This window comes from Nycticebus coucang, chromosome X (genome assembly GCF_027406575.1).
Source record: "Nycticebus coucang isolate mNycCou1 chromosome X, mNycCou1.pri, whole genome shotgun sequence".
Lineage (NCBI taxonomy): Eukaryota > Metazoa > Chordata > Mammalia > Primates > Lorisidae > Nycticebus > Nycticebus coucang.
The window spans coordinates 10,153,038-10,169,464 of NC_069804.1; the positions used below are offsets into that span (position 1 = coordinate 10,153,038).

The window sequence follows — 16,427 nt, forward strand, 5'->3', positions numbered from 1 at the left end:
TGAGTCTTTGCTGCTGCTTTTCCCAGCCCCAGTAAGTGATCTCTTTCACAGGCTTTTCCTCAGCAGCTTGATATATGTAGAGTGTGAGTGTTGGAATCAGACAGCTCTGGGTTGGAATCCCAGCTCTATTTCTCACTAGCCATACGACCTTGAACGAATCACTCATCCTCCTTGAGGGTCAGTTTCTTCCTTAAAATGAGGTCAACAGTGGCTTCCTTGTAGGGTTGTCAACTGCATCATAGCCACATATACAAACAATCTGGCAATAGGACAGAGTCATTTTGTGTCTTTTGAATCTAAAAAGAAAAGAGTTTTATGTTTTGTATGTCCATTTTTTAAAAATTTCATTTTTGTTTATGAAAATCTTGCAGTGAATTAGACTTTTTTTTTTTTTGTAGAGACAGAGTCTCACTTTATGGCCCTCGGTAGAGTGCCATGGCATCACACAGCTCACAGCAACCTCTAACTCCTGGGCTTAAGCGATTCTCTTGCCTCAGCCTCCCGAGTAGCTGGGACTACAGGCGCCCGCCACAATGCCTGGCTATTTTTTGGTTGCAGTTCAGCCGGGGCCGGGTTTGAATCTGCCACCCTCCGTATATGGGGCCGGTGCCTTACCGACTGAGCCACAGGCGCCGCCCGAATTAGACATTTTTTAAAATTGATGCTTCACCACAGGAATTTGAGAAACACTATTCTAGAGCAAGGGGTTGACAACCTATAACCCTTGTGCCTGCTGCCTGGTTTTGTAAATGTTTACTTGGAGCACAGTTACCCCATTGCATTATGTGTTACAATCAGCCTTCCATATCCTCAAATTCAACCAACTATGGATCTAAATACGGTAGAACCTCCATAGTTGATCACCTCCCTACACTGACCACCTCCTTAAGTTGACCTATTTTTTGTAGACTGGACATGCACTGCATGTATTATCAATGCAGTAGGCCTCGTTCCTTATGTTGACCACCTTGATATGTTGATTAGTTTGTTACAGTCCCTTGGGTGGTCAACATACAGAGGTTCTACTATATTTGAAAAAAGATAAAAATAACAAAATAACAATAAAATTTAATACAAATAAAAATAATATATCAACTTTTTACGGAGTATTTACATTGTACTAAGTAACCTAACTAATCTAGAGATGATTTAAAATATGAGAGGATGTCCGTAGGTTAGGTGCAAATACTGTGCCATTTTATATCAGGGAATTGAATGTCCATGGATTTCGATATTCACAGGGTCCCGGAACCAATGCCCTGCAGATACTGAGGAATGACTGAACCGTTGGCTGCTTTTTCTCTGCAGTGTAGAAAAGCGAGTCATTGTGACAGAGACTTCATAGCCCATAGGGCCTAAAATATTTACTCTGTGACCCTTTACAGAAAAAGATTGCCAACCCCCATTCCATTCTGTCTTTCTTAGTTTCCCAGCTGGATTGAGCTCCGGTGCCCTTAGTGCTAAATTGCTTGATGACATATCTTCTCTTGCTTTCCTTCCCTCCCCTATCTCATTTCTGATTCTTAACCCAAGGTCAACTTCTAGGGGTACCCAACTGCCATGGTATGTGTCTCCCTAAGTTCTTGTGTTGCAAACTTGATCCCCAGTGAAGAGCTGTTGGGAAGTAAGGCCTAATGTGTGATGTTTAGGTTACAGCGGGAGCATCCTCATTAGAGGAGTGATGTTGTTATGGCAGAGTGGGTTCCTTACTGTGGGAGTGGACTTATAAAAGGATGAGTTTGTCTCTCTTTTTCTTTCTGTCACCCTTCATTTGTCCATCTGCTATGTGATAAAGTATGAAGGCTCTTGCTAAATGCTAGGCCCTCCATCTTAACTTTGCAGCCTTTAGAACTGTGAGAATAAATTTTTGTTCATTATAAATTACCCAGTCTTAGGTATTCTGTGTAGCAGCACAAAACGGACTGAGATGACAACCCATATACACATCCTATCCTTGTCTGTCCTAGTCCTGCCTCTCACTCACTAAATGTGGCACTAGAATGTGTCAGCTTCAGCACATTAGTTATGCCACCAGTCCCCCATATTTTTTGTAGCCCTGTGTGAAAATTCAACTTTTTGCACATGATTGTTTTCTAACTTTTTTCTTCTATCTTACCAAGTTCTACTTCACCATCAAGGATGGTGGAGGACAGAACAAAGATGGGGAGAAGGAAAGAAAATCCCATCTTGCCCTACATTTGATGCTCCCTTTTTAAGACAGCTTATAAAGCTAGTAGCTGATCCTGATCTGAGTCATAGCCAGTCGTTTTTCACTGGCCTCTGTACCTTACAGCCTCACAGAATATGGTCAGGTCATTGCCCACCCCAACCTCATTGCTGATACTTTCCTTTGTTTCTGTGTACCCTTTCTAATTACTTAGGTCACTTCAGACTTTAATTCTGTCTTCTAAAGTGTAACGCAGCCATAATTAGGCCATATGTTAATTAGCAGGATGACGCCCTGCGCCTTGTCACTCTGAGGGATGTGGCTCATCCCAGAAAGGGCTATAGAAAGGGGCATTCAGCAGGAAGAGGAAATCTAAGGAGGCTGGAAGTGACTGTTTGCTCAGCAGAAACCACCTTAGAAAGCAGGAGAAAATGGCGGTATGCAAGCCAGGGAAAGGATGGGGTCACACAAAGAAAAAGAGCTAGAGTTGACCTCTTTTCCACTCCGACAATGAGATGTAAGCCAGGAGACAAGCCTGAGGCTGAGACTCCACCAGGGATGGCAGAATCTCCTGAAGGATTGGAGGTGTTGACCAGGACTGAGGTCAAGGTCCCAACAGAGGCCACAGGTGAGGTGAGTGTCAGGCATGCCCCCATCTCTATTCCCTGGAAACTAGGGGTGGGGGCAGTGAGAAGTCAAGGCCAATCTCTGCCTCTGTGGATGCTATATGTGCCTTCCAGGAAATCCCAAAGACTGGGGTCTGGTAGCTTGGGGTTGTTTCTATGTGGCATTTACTAATTTAATGTTGGTTCTCTTCATTTTCTGTTAACTGATCTTATTTTCTGACATTCATGGGATGGGAAAATTGAAAAGGAAACCAGGTAGGTCATGACTATTTCCTATTTCAGATATTGTCATCTTTATCACTCAGGAGACAATTTTCTGAGAAACTAATTACTGAGGGAATTCGTGATTGGGTGAAATGACATGTGAATTATATAGATATTAACTTCTTTCCAATTTGCTGTCAACTCATGATGTGAGGGAAACCTGTTCTGTCATCACCCAACTAATGGCTGAAAGGGAATAAAGGATTCATTTTAAGTTATGTATTTGCTTGGATTTTGGAAAAAGGCATTTGACACAGGAACTCTCAAAGCATACCAAAGGAGAAATTTTGAGGGATAAGTTTGTGCTAATAATAACATTAATAAATAGTATTATTTATTGGCAATATTTGTTGAGTCTGTACTATACTCCAAACTTTTATAGGCATTAATTCTGACACTCCTAACAATTCCTTAAGAAAAGTATTATCCTCATTTAACACGAGACTCACAGACATTGAATCATACTCAAAGATCACACTGCCAAGTGAGACAGAACTGAAATCTATGCTTTGTTCCTTTTCTTTTTAAAACTCTAAAATTTGAGCTTTTGTCACTATACTGGGGTCAGCAACTTTTTCTGTAAAGGTCCAGGTAGGTATTTTCAGCTTTGGCAGCCATATAGTATATGTTGTAGCTACTCCACTCTGTTGTAGAACGAAGGCAGCCATAGACAATGTGTAAATGAGTGAATGTGGCTATATGCCAATAAAGCTTTATTTACAGACACTAAAATCTGAATTTTATATCATTTTCACATCATGAATTATTATTTGGGGTTTTTTCAACTACATAAAAGTGGTAAAATCATTCTGCTTACAGGTTATAGTTTGCTTTTCTCTGCTCTGTACAAAACTGCTTTTCTAACTGCTTATGAAAAGAGTGAAGTGAAAGTGACTGAGCTACATATTTTACCTAGGGAGGCCAAATCAGCCACGGGAAGGCTTATGGGATGGAAGCTATAGGAAACTATGCTTCTCGTTCTGCTTTACCATCAAATTAAATGTGTAGATTTGGACACGTCTTAAAAACTTCTGGGTCATGCTTTCCTCATCTCCCAAAGGAGGTCCCTAATAGCTCCACTCTTCTTTGATCCTAATTGTAGTGTGCCTGTACCAAATGATTTCTATAAAATTGAAATTTGCATCTAAGATAATGAATTGGATGGTGCTGTCAGTGATATGAGGAACAGGGAGGAAGAACAGGTCTATGGGTAAGGGCATGAGTTTAGTTGTGAATAAGTTAAGTTTGGGGCACCAAATAAACATAAGTGGAGACTATTGGGTATGGGAATCTGGAGTTGGGAGAGAAGGCAGGGCTACAGACTGAAATTTGAGAATCGTTAACATGTAGACCAAAACCGGGTATACTGTGGCATTGAATAAAATATTTTAGGTCAGGATTTCTCACCCGTGGCACTATCGGCAATTGGGGCTGGATAATTCTTCATAGAAGCTGTCCTGTGCCTCATACGGTGTTGAGTAGCATTCTTGGTCTCTACCCACTAGATGTCAGTAGCACCCCCGCCACCTCTAGCTGCAACAACCAAAAATGCCTCTAGACATTGCCATATGTCCCCTGGGGTAAAAGTCACCTGTGGTTGAGAATCACCATTTTAGGAAAAGGCTAAGGATAGTCCTTAAATTATTCTAACTTTGGAAGTCAGAGAGAAAAGGAGAAAAGAGGAAAAGAGACTGAGGAGTAGTCAGTAAAGTAGGAGAAAAATTCATTTGCCAGGTCCTGACTGTTTAGACTGGACTTGTTTTATCATTTGCTGAAAGGCAGAGTTGGATGGCAAACAAGAGGTAATGCTCCAGAGCTCAGGAGAGGGGACAGGGGTGTGTGAGTGTCAGAGTGTGCTGGACAGAGCGTTTTCTAGTGGGGAATGATAAAAAATAATTAGGGTAAAAATAGCATTTAGAAACCAAAGATAGAGACCTTTCTGTGTTTCTTTCTTCTTTCTCATTTTATTTTTAGGAATAATTCTCAGAGGATAAAATTGTTATGGTCTGGGTGCAGGAGAAAAACAAGAATAGAAATAAGAGTTTCTATGGTTTTGAGGAAAAGCAAGAGACTTAAGAGCTGTGGCTTTTGTAATCCAGAGCTGTGGGACGGGCCTTCTTTTCTTTCTTTTTCTTTTCTATTTTTCTTCTTTTTTTGTGATCTCTTCACTCACCTCATGCCTAAATGTAGTTAGAAAATAGTGAACAGATTATGTGAACTTTCTCTTTATATATTTGAAAACTGAAGAGCTGCAGCTTAATAAAGCCCCAATAGAAAGGTTAAAAAATTCAGTCTCTCTTATTGGAACTAATGTCATTAGACAAGAGTGCCTCTTAGCCACATGCCTGGTAACAAAAGACCAAGAAAAGGGGAAATGCCTGCTTTTTCCTTTATATTTATCTTCTCGCTTCAGTGATAACAAACTTTCCTCATGAGGTTATGTCAATGTGCCTAATGGTAGCTAGCACATAGTTGGACTTATGTAAATGTTTAAAAATAATAGCAATGTGTTTCTTGACTGTGGTGGTATTAACACAAGTTTACATACGTAATAAAATTTCATAGAACTATACAAATTATACACTATGCCCACCCATTCCCTTCCCCCCCCACCCAAAAATGGGGGGGGAAGGGAATGTTAAGTGAGTTAGTATTGTACCATGTAGATTTCCTGCTTTTCACAATGTACTATAGTTATATAAGATGTTTTCTTTTGGGGAAGTTGAGTGAACAGAGCTGTATTATTTTTGCAGCTTCTTGTGAGTCTTAAACTATTGCCAATAAAAGCTATGACTGTTATGTAGCTTAAGATCATTTTATTTTGTGATCAACTTTACCTTGGAGATTCCTTTTTGTTTTAATGGAAACTTGTATCATAAGTAAGCCAAATTATCAAGTTTTACTTATAAATGACAAATTAAAGTCTGATCAATATATGTTTAAGCTAATGTAATAGGTTATAATCCAGATCAGGAACATAAGTTGCTCTTAATGAATGTGCAGTCACAAATTTCAAAAATAGGTGGAAGTCTGAAATTAAATAGAACTACCATTTATTCTTTAGTTTGGACAGTTTTTATTTTTGGACAGTCCAGGACTCATCTAGGCTTGCTAAAGATTGCAATATTCACACAACACATCCTTAAATTACCAGAAAGTAGAGGTGGCTTGCCTACTTTTTAAGGTGAGAATTTCTATTTTAGCGGACTTTGGGTAGGGCAAGCCGCCTCTATCTTGCTGATATGCCTAAGATGTGATCTATTTATATTACAAACCATATGCAGAGCCTGGCAAGCCTCTCTGCAAATGAGCTCATCAGCTCTGCCCTAAAGAAGGAGGCTGAGAGGGGGCTCAAAAACACTAGGGACCTTCAGCAACCATTATGCTTCTTGATGCTGATTGAACAGGAAGGATAAACAAAGTCTATGATTTCTGACAGGAAGGATAAATAATAAATACCAGTCAAAGGGTACTAGATATTCTCCTTGGTCTTTGCAGGTCATCAAAGTCAAGTTCTTAAAGACTTGAGTACTGTCTAATGGGTTTTTCATATTGAGCAAATTGCAAGTACAGATCATTTCAGATTTGTCTTGCTGATGGGCCTCCTTCAAAGTATGATGAGTTCTATCTAGAGCTTGATTCAAATCAACCAGTATTTATACAGCATTTATCCAGTGTTAAGTAATTAGATTTGTCTCTAAGGAAATAAAGAAGAGCAGCTGCTGACCTCGAAAGGCTCCCAGGCAAAGAGAAAAGGCTCCAGAAAACAGGGGAGTATATATTACAAAATGACAAGCACAGGGAGAGGCACAAGTACGGCTCAGAGCAAGGTATGGGGGTGGGTGTCATTCACTGTTCAGGACGACCATGTGTCTCAAACTGGGCCTACAGAAGGAGGAATTCTTGGGGCATGTTGAGTTTGCTACAAGAATTTAAAATTTTTGTATTTTTATTTAGATGGAAATTTTATACACACCCATCTTTTTACCCAGTCATCTGGATGAGTGTTTGTCTTATTGAATACTCATGGCCACTTGATTTTCATGCATCTGTACACTGTTCCAATTAGTATTTGCTTTAGTCTGAAGTAGATACAAGAATTGAGTGATTCCACAGCACAGAGTAATTGAGAACTGGGGCTCAAAGAATCTGAGCTTGATGATTGGTGGCATATTCTGAGTTCAAGTGCACGTTCTGCACAGATGCTGTCTTTGTTTGGGCCAACTAGGAAAAGTTCTTTAAGAGGATGTGTAGTAGGAAATATTTAAGGAAGAATTTGTTCCTACTTCCAACCACAGCTGGATGAGATAGCCATGTAGTGCCTGAATAATGCCCCAGTGCTTACTCTGCCCTTCAGGGAGCCAGAAAGTTGCACCTGCAGGAGACCTTTTCTCCTTCTCCATATTCTTGCCATGAGCAAGGCAGTAGCAATTTACAAACCTTAATGTAAAGGCCTAAAGAGCTACAGATACATGGATAGCATATCAACAATGTATTATATGAGCTTGTGGCTAGTAATAAAGAAATAAGAGAATGGCTTACATATGGCTTTATTAAGTCCAGAGTGGATAGTCCAGGGTCATTCTGATGGTTTTATGGGGTAAACTGGGAACGATGCTCCTTTCAGCTTTCTGCTTTGTTATCTTCTGGTAAGATTTGTTGAAGCCAAAATAAAAATGTAAAGATAAATTGCTTAATTTATTTGGGAAGAATGAATTACAATTCAGGGCAAACATGAAAACCAGGTAATTTTAAGCATATCCAAAGAAAAGAGAAAGTTAGAGGCTTTACAGATGGAGAAGTGTTACATATTGCTCTTCAAGACAGTTCATTGGCACTAGTTTGGGTTTGGGGAACTGGTAAGCCTTGATTGGTGGGTGATGGTAGTGTACGAATTACTCTGAGAGTTACTGCAATTTATTTCAGCAGCTGTAGATAAAATTGGTCTCAGTTATCAACAGATAGTTTTAGCAGTCAGCAAAGAATTACATTCTTGGAGTAATGTTTTATATCCTGAGTGCTTTTTTCCCCGTGGTTCCCTTGACTCCGATTTAGTTGTAAAGCCAGAAAAGCAGTCTGCAAGATGGAGTCTCAGACGCTAAGCTGAAGCAGTACAGCTGACCTCGTCTGCTTAGTTCACATTCTTTCCCATACCTCCTGTGATTATCTAGGTAGGGTTTCTCCATGATTGTGAGGATGTTTATCTCACGAGACTCTGAGGAGGTAGTCACACCTAGACGATAGGTGTTTGGCATTGTTAAAGGTTACTTTGATGATATGATGATTTCTCTGATTCCCTCAGATATTTTGTTAAAATGAAAACATCCTTCTGTTGTGTAAACATTTTGCATTGTTAGAATGGAGACCACTTTGATGTTACTTCCTATCAGATAAAGTTAACATTTTCTAGGTTGGTTTCTTTGTATTTCATGATAAAAGCTACTAGAATTGTAACTGGGATAGAACAATATTGAGAGGCTACTCTCACTGTTCTCCAGAATTGCTGCACTTCTGTCAAATAAAGCTAGTTTGGGTCTAAACCCCGTCTCTACATAATGGCTGGATAGTGACAGGTGGTTGGACCCTCTTTATCTGGTAATAGTTGGATATGACAAGAATGACTCAATTCATATGAACAACATAGACTCTAATCTTCCTGTTGTCAACATAGCTGTCAGAGCTCTGGCCATCTAATTTCATTTCAAATATAAAGAAGGGGAAGAGCAAAGAGAAAAGGAGGCATGTGCCAACTGTATTAACTCCCTGAAAATTGCCTTGCTGGAAGTCCCCTTTGGTGACTGTTGTAACTATAAGAATGGTCATGTTTATAGTGAAATAATGGAAAAATTATTAACTCATAGTTTTTCAATAAGGACTAAAATCTATCTCTCCATACTTTCTCTTGCCAGCAATCCCCCATCCCTATGGATTTCTGTTTGCAGAAAGCATTGGGGAACCAACTAACAGACCAAAAAGAAATGTCAATTCTTTCTCTTTACATTTTCCCAGATCCTTTGCCTTTTAGAATTTGTTCCTTTAAGCGTCCAGTGATTCCTGAGTGTCCTGGGGGAATAATAATACATGGACAAAAATCTGTCTTCATTCAACCTTGCCCAGGAAAAAAACTGGACACAGCATTTAAATTCACAATACCTTGAAAATTCAACTACAATTACTCTTTCATTCCCCTGAAATTCAGCTACCCACTAGACCGGGGGCGGGGGGCTGGGGGAATTCTACCTTTTTTTGGGGGGGTGCCATGCTGTTTTCTCACCTCTTTTCTCTTCCTTCCCCTCATCTTCCCTTCTCTCACTCCCTGCTCTCCTCTCTCTCTCTTTCTCATTCCTTCCCCCACCCCCGTGAGTTTTCTACACTTATCAGTAGTATTTCAAAGGTCAGGAGTATCTCACATATTCCTACTTGGAGGGGGTCAGAATATTTTGTTTATTACTCATTACATTGTCCCTTCAAATAATCTCATGGTTCAAGTAGTACAGAAAAGAGAAAAGTGACATTTGCTAGCCTCTGCAACATTGGGATCTGATATCATTGAACTCTTAATCCAACTTTGGTAACTACTCATATTCTACCTTTTTGTTATATGAGAAAAAGAAACCCTGTTTGTTATTTGCAGCTAGTCATGTTCCTCCTTGAAACAAAATATCAACACTGTTCATTGATGTTTAACTTTTTCTTCAGATTAATAATAGGGTACAAATGATTAGGTTATAATGTTTGCATTTGTTGTACTTGTGTCCCCCACACAGGAAGTGTGGCATATACCCTTACATTATGCCCATTAGGTGGGAGCACACCCATCCCTCTCTCTCCTCACCCCCATTGGTATTAAACTTTTAAAATGGACTTTTTGGCCAGGAGTCACAAATTCAGATGCAACGTATTCAGAATTAGGTAGGTAATATGAGTAAGTGATACTGGTTTTAAACTGGAGAATGTGTGTGCCATCAAGAGTGGGCAGGTGTGGCTGCTATTGAACTGAAAGAGGTGCTTCCCTACAGGATTGTCAGCCCGCTATTATAAGACACCAAATTTCAAAAGAACCAGAAAGCTGGATCTTTATGCATAGAGTAGGGCCACAAAGTTCTTTTCATATAGATTTGAAGAAAATAATCTCATTTGTTTTAAATAATGAGATGTCTGCCATGTGTGCAGGTATGGCATTCTCCCAATCTCCCTTCTGCTGTTCAGAGGAAAAACACAACAAGATACCAAAACACTAAAAGTTGGCTTGGTGGCCATAGCTGAGTAGTTAGGGTGCTGGCCACATGCACCGGGGCTGATGGGTTCAAACTTGGCCTGGCCTGCTAAACAACAATGACAACAGCAAACAAAAAAAAAAAAAATAGCCAGGCGTTGTGGCAGGCACCTGTAGTCCCAGCTACTTGGGAGGCTGAGGCAAGAGAATCGCTTAAGCCCGAGAGTTTGAGGTTGCTATGAGCTGTGATGCAACAGCACTCTACCAAGGGCGACATACTGAGACTCTGTCTTAAAACAAAACAAAACACTAAAAGTCAATCTTCTTCCAGTCCTAGTAGACTCTAAAAATGTAAGAAATGTTGTTTACTTTAAAATAAAATTATTAAACTATAATTCACATATCATGAAATTAACTTCTTAAAAGTTACAACTCAGTACGTTTTAGTGTATTTACCAAGATGTGCAACAATTGCTACTATCTGATTCCAGAATGTTTTTGTTCCCCCTCAACCCCATACCCATCAACAGTCACTCCCCATCTTCCTTCTTCCTAGCCCCTGGCGACCAGTAATCTACTTTCTGTCTCTATGGCTTTGCCTGTTCTGGACATTTCACATAAATGGAATCATACCTCCTTTCACTCCATATAATGTTTTCAGGGTTTACCCATGTAAGATATGTTAATGTTTCATTCCTTTGTATGGCTAAATAATATTCCATTGTATTTATATGCCACATTTTTTTGGTGCATTAATTTGTTGATGGCCGTTTGGGTTGTTTCCACTTTTTGGCTCTAACAAATAATGCTCCTATGAACATTCATGTACAAGTCTGTGTGTGGACATAAGTTTTCATTTTTCTTAAATATATGCCTAAGAGTAGAATTGCTGGGACATTTGGGAACTCTGTGTTTAACTTTTTGAGAAATTGCCAAACTATTTCCCAAAGTGACTGCACCAGTATACATTTCTATGAGCACTATATAAGGGTTCCAACTTGTCCACATCCTTGCCAACTCTTATTATTATCTGTCTTTCTGATTGTAGCCAGCCTAGTGGGTATGAAATGCTGTCTCATTATAATTTTGACTTTCATTTCCTTAATGACTAATAATGTTGAATATCTTTTCATGTGTTTATTAACAATTTGTATATGTCCTTGGGAGAAATGCCTGTTTAATGCATTTGTCCATTAAAAAAATTGAGTTGTGGTGGTGCCCATAGCTCAGTGGGTAGGGCACCGGCCACATACAACCAGGCTGGTGGGTTCAAACGTGGCTCGGGCCAGCTAAACAACAATGACAACTGCAACCAAAAAATAGCTGGGCGTTATGGCAGGCGCCTGTAGTCCCAGCTACTTGGGAGTTTGAGGCAAGAGAATCGCTTAAACCCAAGAGTTTGAGGTTGCTGTGAGCTGTGATGCCACAGCTCTCTACTGAGGGCGACATAGTGAGACTGTCTCAAAAAAAAAAAAAAAAAAATTGAGTTGTCTTTTTATTATTGAGTTATATGTTTACTTTGTAGTCTAATATATTAATATATGATTGCCTTTTTTGAAGGCCACAGATGATCAAAAATTGGCAGTTAATATTGTTCAAATGGAATAAAAGTACCCAGTCTCATCTTGCTTTTCTCGCAGGAAGAACACTGAAGTATGTGAGGTAGGGTGATTTTTGCAACTACATGATAGTAAGGAAGAGTCACATTCCAGTTAGTTGTTGTGACATTGGGATTCAGAATATGAATATATATATATATAGTCATCATCCCCCATTTCCTGGCACACAACCCCATAAATCCTCAAACCCTTCAAAGTGATAAATGTCTTTTAGTATGTAAATGAGTTGATTGATGGCTGGAGCTCTTATAGCTTCAGGATGGGGACTGGTTATAAAGGGAACCAACCAAGTGAACGGAGAGCTGGAACTTTTAGCCTTGCTCCTATCCTCCAGGTGGGGGAGAGGGGCTAAAGTGGTCCAAATACTGTCTATTTGGGTGCTACTAACTTGGCTGACATGACATTAATTTTGCCTTTATGTAGGCAAGATTAATCAATCTTCTTTAAAATCCAAAAAAGAAAGACTGGGTTCTAAGAGCTTGCAGGTGGGTGATATGCTCATGTGAACTCCAACTCTATGGAGACAGAAGCTCTTGTTTTCATGACCCTTCCAGATCTTGCCCTATGTATATCTTTATCTGGCTATTTATCTGTATATTTCATCATATCCTTTATTAATAAACCTGTATGTGTTTCTCTGAGTTCTGTGAGCCACTCTCCCAAATTTATGTAATATAAGGAGGGAGTTGTTAGAACTCCCATTTATAGCTGGTCAATGAAAAGCACAAACTACAACCTGAACTTGTGACTGGTATCTGCAGTGGGGAGCAGTCTTGTGGGAATGAGCTCTCAATCCATGGGATCTGATGCTATCTCCAGGTAGAAAGTGTCAGAATTGAATTGAATTGGAAGACACTCAGCTGGTGTCCACCAGAGAATTTGGAAAATTGCTTGGTGTGTGAGGTAAAAACAAACAAACAAACAAACAAAAAACTCTACCTATCTGTGTCAGAAGTGTTTAATGTCTGTGTGAGAGTAGAGAGTACTCTAGTGTTTATTTGGGTGCCACTAACTTGGCTGACATTTATGGCTCACATCTTTGAAGGGAGAACTACTGTTGTGGCTGGTCTTGGTTTCCTAAGTGTCTTGTGTTTCTCTGGCTTCTTTGGCCATAGCTTTGCTTCTTTTACTTCCGAATCCTTGAGTCCTGACCCTGACTTTCATTTGGTTTCCTAAGTGTCTTGTGTTTCTCTGGCTTCTTTGGCCATAGCTTTGCTTCTTTTACTTCAGAATCCTTGAGTCCTGACCCTGACTTTCATTTGACTCAGACTCAAGTAATCTTCTGTGGGGTCTTTAGTGGACAGCCACCTTACCCAGCTATGGCCATTTCCTTTGGTGAACTTTCCATATAGAAGCTCAGTTACTTTTCCAATGGTGGAACCCAGAGCGACACAAGAAAGCTAAATTACAGGGTCTCCTTTTGCATGTCTTTCTTGTTAAGCAAGGTGATGTGGATATACTGCAGAGTGGCATGAGGTAGCTTTGTCTCAAAGTCCATATCCCCAATTTATCTGTTGTGTCTTTCCTTTGCCAAGCAGAGGCTAAAGAGTGGAAATTGGAAGACTCATTGCCCACTTTGTTTTCCTCCTCCTTTCTCTCAATTCCTGGGATGAAATGATAGGTAGGCATATGGGTCAGGGTTCTCCAGAGAAACAGAATCAATAGGGAATCTATTTATCTACCAATCTATACATAGATAGATGGAAAGATGGATAGATAGAGATAGGAGTATAGATAGTTATTATAAGAAATTAGCTTTTGGATGCTGACAAGTGCTGAGATCTATAGGGAGAATTGACAAGCTGGAGGTCCAGGAGAGCTGATGGTGTAGGTCCAAGCTGAAAAATGGTAGGCTCAAGATTCCTTGAAGGGCTGATGTTTCAGTTCAAATATGAAGGCAAGAATGAGCCAATGGCCTGATTTGAAGGCAGTCAGGCAGGAGGAGATCTCTCTTACTCAGGGGAGGGGTAGGCTTTAAGTTCTTTAAGTTCAGCTGATTGGATGAAGCCTGTCCACTCTGGGAGGGCAATCTGCTTTACTCAGTCTACAGATTTAAATGTTAATCTCTTCTAAAAGCACCCTCACAGAAATGTATGAACAAATATTTGGGTACCCGGTGACCTAGTCAACTGGACATATAAAATTAACCATCACAAGGGTCTTTCCTTTAATTTCTATAACTAGGATGACCATAAAATACATCATCTAATCTGTAATGCATTTGAGAGTAAAAGGAAGCAATGGCTGGATGTGACGTGTGACCTGCTATAAACCGGGACTGCACCACAGGTCAAATCAAGCTGTATGGTGACCCTACTCATACATTCAACTATCATGGTATACATGTGTGTCCAGCTGGCAGTGATGAACAGATTGATTATTTCTTGTCAGACTGCTGTAGAAATCTGAGTCTGCATCCTTAAAGTTGGCCTTTGGAAAGCTTATGAGGGACATAAAGGAATCTAGAAAATACTTTCTTAAGAAAATTGCTAGTTTTAGAGGATTAGTGTCCTGCTTCCTAAGCCTATTTTTGAAGATCAGGAGATGAATATTCCCTTGGATATTCTCTTTGAATTTCCTCTGTAATGAATTCTGGCCGCTCTCCAGGCAACTAGATGACTGAGCATTCTAGGGTGAAGGTCATGTCATTGAAAAGGCAAAAGAACAAAAGAAATGTTCTGAAAATAGTACCTTTGTTACAGGTGAAATATCTCAGTTTAAAATACAAGGAGACTAATTCAATTTATAAATTTATGTTTAAATCAAACAGAGCACATCTATGTCATCTTTTGCTCAAGGGCCAAAAGTTTGTGACCTTTTCTGGACAAATTATAGGCAAGTTTCGTTACAGAATCAGGTTAGTGGTAACTGGGAAGGAGAGGTAGAGGGAAAGGGCAGGCATTACTGTTCCCCTTGTAAAATGGAGAGCTAGGAGACATTGACTATGGTGGACCAGACATGAAAAAGAGAAGTAGCAGCATACTTAGAATGCTAAAGAATGCTGTTAGTGGCAGCATTGGCTCATGTAAGTCTAGATCTGGAGATGTAACTGCCTAAGTATAAGTGGACCCTGAATATAAACCAAACCATCATCTTCCTAAATGAGAAGTTTGAAAACAACTTTTCTTTTTTCCAGCTTTAATATACTTTTATGAAAAGAGTTGAAATATCTATCTATAGTGTTTAATTAAAAATTTCAGTTATCTATGTACATCTATATTTTAAACCATGTTATATAAACTGAACGACTACTTGAAATTGCTCTTTTTCACTCTCATATTTCATAATACAATTTTTTTCAAATGCCTCACATGTACATTGGAATTCATTTCTCTTTCATCTGGAGCCACTTGAAAGGATAGTGCCATATTCACTTCCACTAAGTTGTCTGACTGCAGTACTTTTTGAATCTGAGTATGATACTGCCAATAGAAGTTTTATCCTGATTCACATTTACTCAGTAATTCATAGTGAGCTCCACAGCATAAGCACTTAATGTATTTTAATAAAGTGATTTCTGTAAAGGCTTCTATTTAATGGCACCTGGATCTGCAGTTTGAAGTCATTTCTCTAGAAAAACGACTCAATCTGTGTTAAATTTATTTACTGTCCCCTGTCATGTCAGGTGACCTCCATAAGTATCCAAATCTAGCTTTGATTGAGGTCATTTCAGGTTAATGTGTTTTTCCCAAACACTAATTTGTTCAAAATTAAGTAATTGAGAGACTTTCCATAGTATAAAAGTCTTAATAAGGACTTTATTTTTGATGTAATAATTTGGAATCTTGCCTTACATTTGAGTACACACAGTTTTGGGAAGAAGAGCTACTGGAAATTTGGGAGTAAAATAAGTGGGTTAAATCGTCATATATAATACCAGAAAATTAAGAGAAATATTTGATTTTGATAAGCCAAGAAATTGTGACATAAAGAATACTATCTAGAGATATTAATCAAAAACCAGTGATAGTTTTATTTAGTGGCTATTGGGGACCTAGACTGGGACAGGGTAAGACTCAAGAAACTGTTGTTCATTGTAGGCAGGGAATGGTGGTTCACATCTCTAATCCCAGTCAGATCACTTGAGGCCAAGTATTTGAGACCATCTTGGGCAAAATAGTGAGACCCTGTCTCTACAAAAAAAGGAAGAAGGAAAGAAAGAAAAATTAGTAGAACATGGTGACACATGTGTATAGTTTCAGCTATTTGGGAGGCTGAAGCAGGAAGATTGCTTGAACTCAGAAGTTTGAGGCTATAGTAAGCTATGATTGTGTCACTGTACTCCAGCCTGGATGACAGAGAAAAAGATTACACCTCAAAGAAAAAAAGAAAAAAAGGAACTCGTGTTCATTATAAAGGCACCTGAACTATAATATATTATAATGAAAACACTTAGGACAGAATATTATAATAGTCCAAATTAGAGAGGAGGATTCATGTCATTGATAATGTGAATGAGAAGGCAGAGGCCAATTTTAGAGCTGCCTGGGGGTAAAGTTGATGGGACTTCATGCTAGGATTATGGGGTTTCATGG

At 39.3% G+C, this 16,427-nt stretch overlaps 1 pseudogene; it reads left to right on the forward strand.

The window, feature by feature from the left end:
• Positions 1-2,677: 2,677 nt before the first annotated feature.
• Positions 2,678-16,427, forward strand: part of LOC128578010 (eukaryotic translation initiation factor 3 subunit H-like) — a 77,860-nt pseudogene continuing 64,110 nt past the window's right edge.